This window comes from Coregonus clupeaformis, chromosome 7 (assembly GCF_020615455.1).
Source record: "Coregonus clupeaformis isolate EN_2021a chromosome 7, ASM2061545v1, whole genome shotgun sequence".
In the NCBI taxonomy this organism is placed as follows: Eukaryota; Metazoa; Chordata; class Actinopteri; order Salmoniformes; family Salmonidae; genus Coregonus; species Coregonus clupeaformis.
Window position 1 is genome coordinate 19,851,624 of NC_059198.1, and position 12,964 is coordinate 19,864,587.

Consider the following 12,964-nt stretch of genomic DNA (forward strand, 5'->3'; position numbering starts at 1 on the left):
AAAATACTCTGAAAATGATGATAATGCCCTTTTAGTGTAAGAGCTGTTTGAAAAGACCACCTGAAATTTCAGCCTTTTTTGGTGGGATGGAGTTTTTACATGGCTGGTGACATCACTGTGCTGTAAATTAGTTTATTGACCAATAAGAAAGAGCATTCCAAACCTCTCTGCCAATAACAGCTAGTTTTCAGTTTCCCCCATTTGGACCACTCCCAGACAGTCCTAGCAAAATTCTTGCTTGAGAAATTGCTCTTTGCTAAGAAGCAGGTTTTGTTTAATTTTTGACCGTTTTAATTGAAAACAATCACAGGAAGGTACTTAATTGTTACCCAGAAATAATTTGATATTGGGATAAAAACGGCTACAATGGACCTTTAAGGTTTGGGATAGGGTTCAAACAAAAACATTTGAAACAAGTGCCTAGCACTGGGATTGAACCAATGATCCTCAGAGCGGGAGCTTGCAGTTTATGCCCATCTGCCATTCACAACAGCCCAGCAAGCCACGAGCCTAGTTGATGGTAATAACGTTCACCGTTGGCCCTAGTGGCCAGTATTGAAGGCATATCCTGATGTCCTGGGCACCTGGACGAACGTCGAATACTGCATTGGATCTGGTGTGACCTGGCTGGTGTGTGTGTGTGTGTGGTGTGTGTGCGTGTGTGTGTGTGTGTGTGCATGCGTGTGTGCGTGTGTGTGTGTGCGTGCGTGTGCCAGGAAAATAGCAGTCTCACCGTAGTTGTCCTTTTTTCATCATCATTTGTAATCTCTGCCAAGCCCACACTATTGGTCACCGGTACTTAATTGCAGCACTGGGTGCTGCGTTAATTCCAGAGGGAAAGCAAATGTCTGACCCAGATTTAGCATGAAAGTCACACGCCCTGTCTGCAGTGAGAGATAGAGGGTAAACAAGAGTGTGAAAACACACAGCACATTAGTCACGGCCCTTCATTATTAAACTGTGCATGTAGGAGTCAAAGAGGGCTCAATGGTCCATTCTCTTATAGAGAGAGAGAGAGAGAGAGAGAGAGAGAGAGAGAGAGAGAGAGAGAGAGAGAGAGAGAGAGAGAGAGAGAGAGAGAATTGAAAGTGTAGGGATCATTACTTTACTCATCGCGAATGGCCATCAGCGTTTACCCACCTATTTTTTTACCACTACATCACTGATATACATGTAATGTTGTTTCTAGCTTCTGTATTACAGTTGAAGTCGGAACTTTACATACACCTTAGCTAAATACATTTAAACTCAATTTTTCACAATTCCTGACATTTAATCGTAGTAAAATTATCTTTCTTAGGTCAGTTAGGATCACCACTTTATTTTAAGAATGTGAAATGTCAGAATAATAGTAGAGAGAATTATTTATTTCAGCTTTTATTTATTTCATCACATTCCCAGTGGGTCAGAAGTTTACATACACTCAATTAGTATTTGGTAGCATTGCCTTTAAATGCTTTAACTTGGGTCAAACGTTTCGGGTAGCCTTCCAAATGCTTCCCACAATAAGTTGGGTGAATTTTGGCCCATTCCTCCTCACAGAGCTGGTGTAACTGAGTCAGGTTTGTAGGCCTCCTTGCTCGCACACGCTTTTTCAGTTCTGCCCACACATTTCTATAGGATTGAGGTCAGGGCTTTGTGATGGCCACTCCAATACCTTGACTTTGTTGTCCTTAATCCATTTTGCCACAACTTTGGAAGTATGCTTGGGGTCATTGTCCATTTGGAAGACCCATTTGCGACCAAGCTTTAACTTCCTGACTTATGTCTTGAGATGTTGCTTCAATATATCCACATAATTTTCCTTCCTCATGATGCCATCTATTTAGTGAAGTGCATCAGTCCCTCCTGCAGCAAAGCACCCCCACAGCATGATGCTGCCACCCCCGTGCTTCACGGTTGGGATGGTGTTCTTCGGCTTGCAAGCCAACCCCTTTTTCCTCCAAACATAACAACGGTCATTATGGCCAAACAATTCTATTTTTGTTTCATCAGTCCAGAGGACATTTCTCCAAAAAATAGGATATTTGTCCCCATGTGCAGTTGCAAACCGTAGTCTGGCTTTTTTATGGCGGTTTTGGAGCAGTGGCTTCTTCCTTGCTGAGTGGCCTTTCAGGTTATGTCGATATAGGACTCGTTTTACTGTGGATATAGATACTTTTGTACCTGTTTCCTCCAGCATCTTCACAAGGTCCTTTGCTGTTGTTCTGGGATTGATTTACACTTTTTGCACCAAAGTACGTTAATCTCTAGGAGACAGAACGCGTCTCCTTCCTGAGCAGTATGACAGCTGCGTGGTCCCATGGTGTTTATACTTGCGTACTATTGTTTGTACAGATGAACGTGGTACCTTCAGGCGTTTGGAAATGGCTCCCAAGGATGAACCAGACTTGTGGAGGTCTACAATTTTCTTTTCTGAGGTCTTGGCTGATTTCTTTAAATTTTCCCATGATGTCAAGCAAAGAGGCACTGAGTTTGAAGGTAGGCCTTGAAATACATCCAATGGTACACCTCCAATTGACTCAAATTATGTCAATAAGCCTGTCAGAAACTTCTAAAGCCGTGGCATAATTTTCTGGAATTTTCCAAGCTGTTTAAAGGCACAGTCAACTTAGTGTATGTAAACTTCTGACCCACTGGAATTGTGATACAGTGAAAGTAGATGTCCTAACCAACTTGCCAAAACTATAGTTTGTTAACAAGAAATGTGTGGAGTGGTTGAAAAACGAGTTTTAATGACTCCAACCTAAGTGTATGTAAACTTCCGACTTCAACTGTATGTATTTATTGCATACAAAACACCTCAACCAAACTTGCCTGGTCACCAACAGGTTAGGTTGAAACTGGGTCTACTGTGTGATGCTGATCTATGACTGCAGGTGCCAGCATGTCAGACAGAGAGCACTGTGGGGCATCATTGCTGTAGCCATGGAAACAATGGGACCTTATTAAGGCCAGATGGAATTGGCAGGAGCCCCTGGAAATGATTCAGAAGTACCTGTGGAATTAATTCATATAAAATCAAATGCTGCTAAAAATCATTATGTATAGTCAGATACACTACCCGTCAAAAGTTTTAGAATACCTAAAAATGTAAGGGTTTTTCTTTATTTTTACTATTTTCTACATTGTAGAATAGTAGTGAAGACATCAAAACTATGAAATAACACAAATGGAATCATTCAATAACCCAAAAAGTGTTAAACAAATCAAAATATATTTGATATTTGATATTCTTTAAATAGCCATCCTTTGCCTTGATGACAGCTTTGCACACTATTGACATTCTCTCAACCAGCTTCACCTGGAATGCTTTTCCAACAGTCTTGATGGAGTTCCCATATATGCTGAGCACTTGTTGGCTGCTTTTCCTTCACTCTGCGCTCCGACTCATCCCAAACCATCTCAATTTGGTTGAGGTTGGGGTATTGTGGAGGCCAGGTCATCTGATGCAGCACTCCCATCACTCTCCTGCTTGGTAAAATAGCCCTTACACAGCCTGCAGGTGTGTTGGGTCATTGTCCTGTTGAAAAACAAATGATAGTCCCACTGAGCCCAAACCAGATGTGATGGCGTATCGCTGCAGAATGCTGTGGTAGCCATGCAGGTTAAGTGTGCCTTGAGTTCTAAATCACAGACAGTGTCACCAGCAAAGCACCCCCACACCATAACACCTTCTCCTCCATGCTTTATGGTGGGAAATACACATGCGGAGATCATCCGTTTACCCACACCGCATCTCACAAAGACACCGCGGTTTATATTTTGATTTGTTTAACACTTTTTTGGTTACTACATGATTCCATATGTGTTATTTCATAGTTGTGATGTCTTCACTATTATTCTACAATATAGAAAATAGTAAAAATAAAGAAAAACCCTTGAATGAGTAGGTGTTCTAAAACTTTTGACAAGGTAGTGTAGTCATAATAGTTGTATTGATTGAACATACAGACAGTAGCTGTAAGGCATCAGTGTTGTAGCCATTGCGGAAACCATTCTTCATAGATTCTGTCTGCCCTTTCCGGGGTCTGGTATTTAACAACAGAGTAGTGTTTCATTTGGCATTTCATGGTGCAGATATCAAGAATTGGGGATATTATTTGATTTAATAATATACGATGTCCACAGTGTCCATATTAGGACAGCCTCAGTCTCAACAACTACTGCTGAGACTGAAGCTGTCCTAATATGGACAGCGTACAAATACGTTTTGATGGTCTCTGTCATAAAAAATTCCAATCTTAGATTGTGCAAATATTTTGGTTAATGATTTCGACGACTTCAGTGGCGTTTGCCTTCTATAACTTACGGTCTTAGTTAATTAGTGCTTGAATCACAGATCAGTCCAAGTGACAGATAGGGGTGTATAGTGATAGAATTGTCGTGAGCAGTATCCATCATCATATGAACGATAAAAGATGGCGTGTATGTAATTGGATATTAATTCTCTCCTTAAGTGAAGAGCGACTGACAAATTGTGCCTTGATCTCTGCCAGGTTTCTTTAGGTCATAAACTTCTGATGTGGGAAAAGAGATAGGATTAGTATCTGTCATCTGCATAGGGTTGCAAAATACTTTCCCCAAATTCCCAGGTTTTCCAAAAATCCATGTTTGAAGACTTCTGTAAATAGGAGGGAATAAACAGGAAATCCGGAATCTTCCAACCAGGATTTCTGAAAAACACGGGGTGAATTATGGGAGTACTTGGAAGTTACTTGAAGTTACTGGAATTCAAGGAAAATAATTATCTTCAAACGTAAGGACAAACAACACATGCGTGTGAGTGTGGGTGCGTGCTTACTTGCATGTGTGTCTGCCTGGCTGGTTGCCTGCCTGTGTGTGGATGCTGTGCGTTCCTGCAGGCGTGCGTGTGTGCGTATGTATGTGTGTGTGTGTGTGTGTGTGTGTGTGTGTGTGTGTGTGTGTGTGTGTGTGTGTGTGTGTGTGAGAGAGTGTGCATGAGAGCTCATAAGCTCTTAATCCCGGGTGTCCCTGGGGAGTGCTTCATTAATTATGCAGACTGTTTAAAGCGGCCTACACCACGGGGCAACATCTGGGGCAGGACGCGTGAACCGTCAGAGCAGGTTCTCTGGGTCGAGGACTCCGTCGGGAGGTGGAACACCAACCGAGCAGTGCCACGGTGCCCGCCTCCTCACCCGCCAGAGCAGAAATAATAGAATCAAATGGCTAACAAGAACATAGTCTCAATACCCATCAGTACACCATTTTTTAATTTTTAACTTTTTAGTCATTTAGCAGACGCTCTTATCCAGAGCTTACAGTTAGTGAGTGCATACATTTTCCATACTGGCCCCCTGTGGGAATCAAACCCACAACCCTGGCGTTGCAAGCGCCATGCTCTACCAACTGAGCTACAGGAGGCCCACAATGTACTGTAGTAACTCTACGCTGCCCGGACAGCAGTGGGGAATTACTGCAACTCTGTTAGCCCTTCAGTAAGTTTATTAGAAAACATTATGCTTGAGATGAAGAAACCTTGCCCAGTTATTGCCAGTGTGGATATTTTGTTAAGAGCTCAGTGATGTGTTTTAAAAGCAGTACACACGTAAACAGGAATTGAGCTGCAGGTCATGCTGTCTGGCGGAAGAATGAATTGATGGCAGAAATTCCCATGGTAATATACTAAGTGCACGGTATGTCTACTGGTTTAATCTAATGCAATGGCGAGCGACACTGTGTGGTATAAGGCTGTATATCACATGCTGTTACAACACGGTTATAAAAACCTAGAGTAGCTCTGACATCTTGTGGCCCCATAGAATACATTAGCCAGTTAGATTGTTAAGATATCTGAGTGAGGTACAGGCTCTTCTTTTATTCAATGGCATAACATTGAGGTGATCTACTCCACTAGACAGCAAAGGCAGTTTGTTTTGTTCCACAATGTTCCTAAGCCATGGCCTATTCAACGTTGGGTAAGGGTTGACATTATCACAACAATGAGACGGCTTGTTCCTGACACAATGACGCAGATTGTCCTTCAATAATGACTTCATGTGGGCTTGTGAATGGAGATAGAGGAGGAGTCTCTCCTACTTTCACTCATATCTCTCTCCAGCCATGGGTAGATCTATTTATGATTTGTGGAGATAGCAGGAGTAGCAAAACAGACTTTTTCCACAGAATATCCTAGAAGGTTTATCCTAGAAGGGATTAACAATATTTCAGGGCCACCACAGTAAGGTAAGACATTCTATTTCACATATGTTCATCAGTCTTATTACAGTATAATTTAGGAACAATCCACTTCATTGTATTAGGAACAATCTATGCATTGTTGTAGTGTAATAATGTTGACTAGGGCTGTCTGAGGAACACTGTGAAACGAAACAAACTGCCTAATGTGGTGCAGCGGGGTAAAGCACAGACATCTAAACTATTTAATTGGTTGATGTATAAGGTGCCAATAATAATCAAGATGTTATTGACATAGTGAAATTAGGAGTGGCTTCTGACTAAAATGACTTCTGAAATGAATGTACTGACATTTATTGAAACGACTGTACTGAAATTACTTCTGTACTTCTGTCCTTAGATACTGACCATGGGAGAGTGCATCTCAGTCCGTGTTCTGCTGATGTTTCTGGCCCTAATCAGCTATCTAATTGCACTGACATTCAACATATTGGCTCTATTTGGGCCCTGGACAGGTGAATTCTTACAGTCCACTTCAAGTCAATGACATCTATTTGAAATATACTTTAATATTTTGTAACCTGTGTGTTTGAACATGCAGGTGCTTTCATGCAAACCACACAATATGTACTGAGCAAGTCCACAACTCACCTAACCCCGGATAGATGGGTACTCTTTCTATGGGATGTCCTTAATGTCTGGTTGATCGGCATGTTCATCTATCTGATACACAATCTCCGTAGAAGGTAAGATACTGTACATTAAAGCTAAACTCTCGTTGACACTATAACACTCATTTAAACATGGGTCATTCAGATATTTTGGTAATTTGTCAACCCAAAACCTGGCTGGAATTCGATCAACATTGCACTGGATGTTAGCCTGGTCCCAGATCTGTTCCTGCTATTTTGCCAAAATCCTTGTCACTCATTGTCAAGCCAAAAATGACAATTCCATAAGGAGTTGGCAAGAGAGTTGAAACAGAATGGCATGCACGCTAACTGACATCTAACTGAAATCACTGGCCTGTATTTATTTGCAATCTCACCTAAGTGAGACAAAACAAAGTGTATTATTTTAAGTGCAGAAAGTGTGATTTTTACTGTCTTGGCTAGGGTTGCAGAATTTCCCCAAATTCCCTGGTTTTCAAAAAATCCTGGTTGGTGTGCTTATTCCCTCCCTATTACGGGAAACTTTAAACCGGGATTTCTGGAAAACCAGGACACTTAGGGAAAGTTAGTGGAATCTTGCAACCCTAGTCCTGGCCCTGATGATGATGATGATGATGATGGTGATGATGACCTTGTTGTTGTTGTTATTAATTATGATAATGATGATGATGATGATGATCAACTGATGATGTTCCTGTTCCTTAGGGAAGCCTATACATGGATGTACACCACTCCTGCTGTCCTGCCCTATGGATTCTACTTGTCCTGGATCGTAAATAGCATGTTGAATATGGCATGGTTATTTCTGTATGACAAAGAGTAAGTGTTTATATATTTTTGTGTAGTTACTGTACGATAATATAAAACATTTGGTTCTATTTCAAATACTCATTTCGATGTCTCACTACGGGATATGCCTGGGTGTGTCCACAAGCTCGAAGTAACCGGCAACTGGTCTTTCTCGCCTCTCCTTCTTGCGGAAGCCTTCAAAAAAGCTCTCCTCAGCAGGACTAGATTTCTGGTTTCCTACTGAACCGTTGTCAGGCGAACCGTGAGGTTAAAGCTGCTGAACGTAGAACTTCAGCTTCTGTCGATAGTGTTGAGTACTGACCAAAAGGTTTTGCTTTGAGTATAATTATTTATTATTTTACTCGTCAGTCTCCATTTAGCTAGCACCACATGGCTAGCTATCGAGATTTGGTTAGCCATCGACGTAAGGCTTTAGCCCGGCCAAACTGAGCAATCGGGGGAGAAGTTGCTTCGGGACAAGTCTCTGAATGTCCTTGAGTGGCCCAGCCAGAGCCCGATTGAACATCTCTGGAGAGACCTGAAAATAGCTGTGCAGCGACACTCTCCATCCAACCTGACAGAGCTTGAGAGGATCTGCAGAGACGAATGGGAGAAACTCCCCAAATACAGGTGTGCCAATCTTGTAGCATCATACCCAAGAAGACTCGAGGCCGTAATCGCTGCCAAAGGTGCTTCAACAAAGTACTGAGTAAAGGGTCTGAATACTTATGTAAATGTGATATTTAAGTTTTTTTTTTTATACATTTGCAAACATTTCTAAAAAACTGTTTTTGCTTTGTCATTATGGGTATTGTGTGTAGATTGATGAGGGGTAATAACAATTTAAACCATTTTAGAATAAGGCTGTATTGTAACAAAATTTGGAAAAGTCAAGGGGTCTGAATACTTTTCGAATGCACTGAATATATAGTGGTTCCAAACCAGGCACTTTGTTGGCATGGACATCCAGGGCATGGAGGAATTAGGCCTCGGCAAGCCTCCGGTGGTCGAGCCTTCACTGTCTAGACACCTCAACGCCAGTGTCTTGTCTATGACCAGCACTGCTTTCCCTAGGAAGACAGAGCACTTTACCGCCTCCATATTCCAAAAGGTCTACGTTGCTGCGCCACGTTCAGTATGGGCATTGAACGTAACGTCCCTACTCCTGGCACACTAGGCTGATTTGCTACAAGAGATGAGCACTCTCTTAGTCAAAGGCACAGCCAGCCAAGACCATCAGGACAATATCTGCGTCGTTGCGGATCTCAACCTCTGAGCCTCTAGGGCTGCCATCCAAGGCTGCGGGGGCACCATGAGCCTTGTGTTGGTGGGGGAGAGAGCCATTTGGCTCAATTTTTCCAGCCAAATGAACAAGGAAAAATATGATTTCCTCGACGTTTCTATCGCGCCGAAGAACCTGTTTGAGCCTTCTGTCGCCGCCATTCGACAGAAGTGAGAACTTTGCAAGGAAGGTGAAGTCCCCTTCATGAGCCAAGGCTTCGTGGGAAGGAGAGGGAAACTAGCTGGCACCAGGGTTTTCCGTAACACAAAGTCCCCAGCAATGCAGCAGGCTGCAAACCTACAGTTTGGCTCTCCTAACAGAGGCAGACAGTGGGGGAAGTGGTCCTTCACTGCTTCCGCACCGGGGTCCCGCCCACCTGACTCCCCAGGAGGGAAGACATAGGTGTATGCCCCCCAGTGGTAGTGAGTGGCAGCCAACAATCCACTCTGTGTCCTGCCCTGCCTCTTCTCGGGTGGAGTACAGACTTTACCCCCCATCAAAATGGGGGAGAGGCCCATCTTTGCTCCTAGAACCCTACCTCTCGTGCAGCGGATCCTTTCTATGCATCCGCTCACAGGGTAGACGAGTGCCCCCTGTGTCACTGCTCTCCTCTCAGCGCTCTCACAAGCAACCGAGGTAGGAAGACAACTTGTCAGTCACCACTGAGCACTGTCCCCAAACCAACTAGCACAAATATCATACCCCCAAGACATGCTAACCTCTCACCATTACAATAACAGGGGAGGTTAGCATTTTTTGGGGGGTATGATATTTGTACATCTGGAACTTTGTCACTCATCATTATTCACGATTAATTCAAGATTATCGTTAGTCATGGTAGCATCCACATTAATGTAGAAGTGTTTGGAAACATATTATATTCTTATTTACAATAAAAGTGACTCCAAAATGACACAATACATTATTTACCATTCATTTCTATTGGGCACAAAATAATCTGAAACACAACCAAAACAAACAGCAAATGCATCCAACAAATTTGAAGAATCACAAGCTTGATGTAGTCATGACGTCAGTCCACCATTCGTGCCTACAGTATGCCCCAGTGTTTTCCAAGGTAACCCCGACTTTATGCCTAAGGTCAGCGGCAATTACAATTGTCTCACCTTGGAGCTTATGGCTTTCGACCCACTACCCTTCAATTCTACGGAAGAAGGGCGTCTCCACCATATATTAGCTTATAATAGTAAGGGTTAACAGCCCCTGGAGGGCCTGATGGGTCATTCCACCAGAGGTTTGACTACCTCTTGGGCACTGTTCAAAGGCATCTCTTTAAAAGAGATTTACTAGGCGGAATGTTGGGCCACCCCTCATACTTTTATGAGGTTCTACCGATTGGACGTCCCTGCACCTTCATTGGCGCATACTGTCTTCAGTGTCGGAGCCTCAGAGGGGTGATGTTAGAACTACCCTGGCTTTGGAGAGCATGTCTGCGTTACGGGAGTTGGCCATATCCCATAGTGAGACATCGAAACAAGTATTTGAAATTGAACTGGTCCCTTTATGGAGGAGAGGGGCTCACCTCATTCTCCACTCATCCTGTCTGTCTCCAACAGATGCTGTGTGATTGTTTAGTTCGAGCTTGTGGACACGCCCAGGCATATCCCGTCTATCTCATATTCTCATAGAACCAACACAAGGCTCTTGGTTTCTTAAGTAACCTTAAGTTTTGATGTTTTGAGTTGTTTTGAGTTTCTACATTGAATATAAGGAACTAACTTGTATACTTCTCAAGACAAATTACGTTTTCTAGTTTCTGTGTGTGTCATAGAAAGATGGTGCCAACACTCCTGATCACAGCATTACAGGCCATGTCAAACTGTGTGATTATCTTGTTCGCCTGCTATGGCCTGGTCGTCTATGGCGCGTGGCTCCACAAATATCACAACAATGATCTCTGGCTCATTCGAATATTGGTACAATAATTTCAACTTCTTTCTATGATTCTCCAAGAACATTGCATTGCGTACAGAAACCTTCCACAAGTGTGCCGGACAGTTACTTTTTGTTACAGAAATGTGCTATTTGTTTATGGGGTCCATACTAGGACAAACTCAGTTTCAGCAGGACTAAAGCTGTCCTAATATGGACACCATATCTGTTAACTCTATTACAGGTGCAAAACGGAGTGGCTTTGTATGCAACATGGTGGGCTGTAGCTACCTTTTTACACTTGACCGTTGTTTTAGACCTTCAAACCCCAATACCCAAGACAGATGCTGCAATAATGTTACTAGTGCTGCTCCAATTGGGACTCATAGGATGGTGAGAGTTTGTTCCTAACTTTTATCTAACCTCTCAATTCGCCCAAGTGGTATTGAATCAATAATACATATAGCTTAATAAACCAGTTCTGCTTTGCCAGTAGTGTTTCCATTGCAAATTGATGAACAGTGCATTTACTTGATATATACTGTATAAACTATGACAGTGGCATGACAATGATATGGTGGCCCTTAGGGGCAAAGTAGCTTTAAAATGTAAAAGCTAATTTGCCGCTTAGGGCCACCATACAATCACCAGAACCCTTTCCTTCTATCCGCTTATTGTAAACATGGGCCTTATTGTTTTAGATTTTCTTCCTCCTTATTACTCTCTCAGGTTTGTCATAGAGAACTGGTACCTGGATAAGCACATGCGTTACATCCTAACAGTGTACCCTGTGGTGATCCTGGTGTTGTCAGCAAGTGTGGCCAATCCAGCCACGCCCGGTACCCATATAGACATCATGTCTGGTAGGCCCTATGTTCTAACTGACTCCTAAAGTGACACCTAGAGGAAGATAACATCTGTACAGTGTTTATATTAGGACAGCTGAGGCTCCTAATATGGATACCTTACACATGCATTATTAGTAGATTCCCATCGGTCTTGTACAAGCATATCATCCTTAACTGCAGATGATAAGATGTTATATTTACTGTTATATTTACTGCATGTAAGTATAATGAGAACTGGGTATAGTTTATGCTATTGGCAATGTTTACAAGTGTCACTTATGTGTGTATCACTATCAGTAGTCACTGCAGTGACTTTTCCATTGTTATTATGGCTACTGTACCTGAAGCATCATCTATTTTCCAGCTGTCATCTTGGCCATAACCAGAGTCATATTTATTGTACGCATCATCATGGTGTTATGGAAGCACAAGAATAAACCGCTTTACGGAGAAGAGCAGCTCATGTCACCGGTGGACATTGCCAGGACACAGAAGCTAATCTTTATGTGAGGGAAGACAGCTGCTGTGGATATGTATGCCCCGGTTGTTTTCGTTAACATTTAATAGCTGAGACCGACGTGATCAAATCCTCCCTATGTCTACAACACATGTACAGTGGGGGAAAAAAGTATTTAGTCAGCCACCAATTGTGCAAGTTCTCCCACTTAAAAAGATGAGAGAGGCCTGTCATTTTCATCATAGGTACACGTCAACTATGACAGACAAAATGAGGAAAAAAAATCCAGAAAATCACATTGTAGGATTTTTAATGAATTTATTTGCAAATTATGGTGGAAAATAAGTATTTGGTCAATGACAAAAGTTTCTCAATACTTTGTTATATACCCTTTGTTGGCAATGACACAGGTCAAACGTTTTCTGTAAGTCTTCACAAGGTTTTCACACACTGTTGCTGGTATTTTGGCCCATTCATCCATGCAGATCTCCTCTAGAGCAGTGATGTTTTGGGGCTGTCGCTGGGCAACACGGACTTTCAACTCCCTCCAAAGATTTTCTATGGGGTTCAGATCTGGAGACTGGCTAGTCCACTCCAGGACCTTGAAATGCTTCTTACGAAGCCACTCCTTCGTTGCCCGGGCGGTGTGTTTGGGATCATTGTCATTTTTATTTATTTTATTTTTTATTTATTTCACCTTTATTTAACCAGGTAAACCAGTTGAGAACAAGTTCTCATTTACAACTGCGACCTGGCCAAGATAAAGCAAAGCAGTGCGATAAAAACCACAACATAGAGTTACATATGGGGTAAAACAAAACAAAGTCAAAAATACAACAGAAATACATATAATATACAGTGTGCA

General features: G+C 42.4%; 1 long non-coding RNA gene across 1 annotated transcript; it reads left to right on the forward strand.

Moving 5' to 3' along the window:
* The first annotated feature begins 6,115 nt into the window (after positions 1-6,115).
* On the forward strand, positions 6,116-12,128 carry LOC121570613. Its single transcript, XR_006001492.2, has 5 exons — positions 6,116-6,207; positions 6,560-6,674; positions 6,761-6,905; positions 7,536-7,649; positions 11,039-12,128. It is a non-coding gene; the product is annotated as an uncharacterized LOC121570613 (long non-coding RNA).
* The last annotated feature ends 836 nt before the right edge of the window (positions 12,129-12,964 follow it).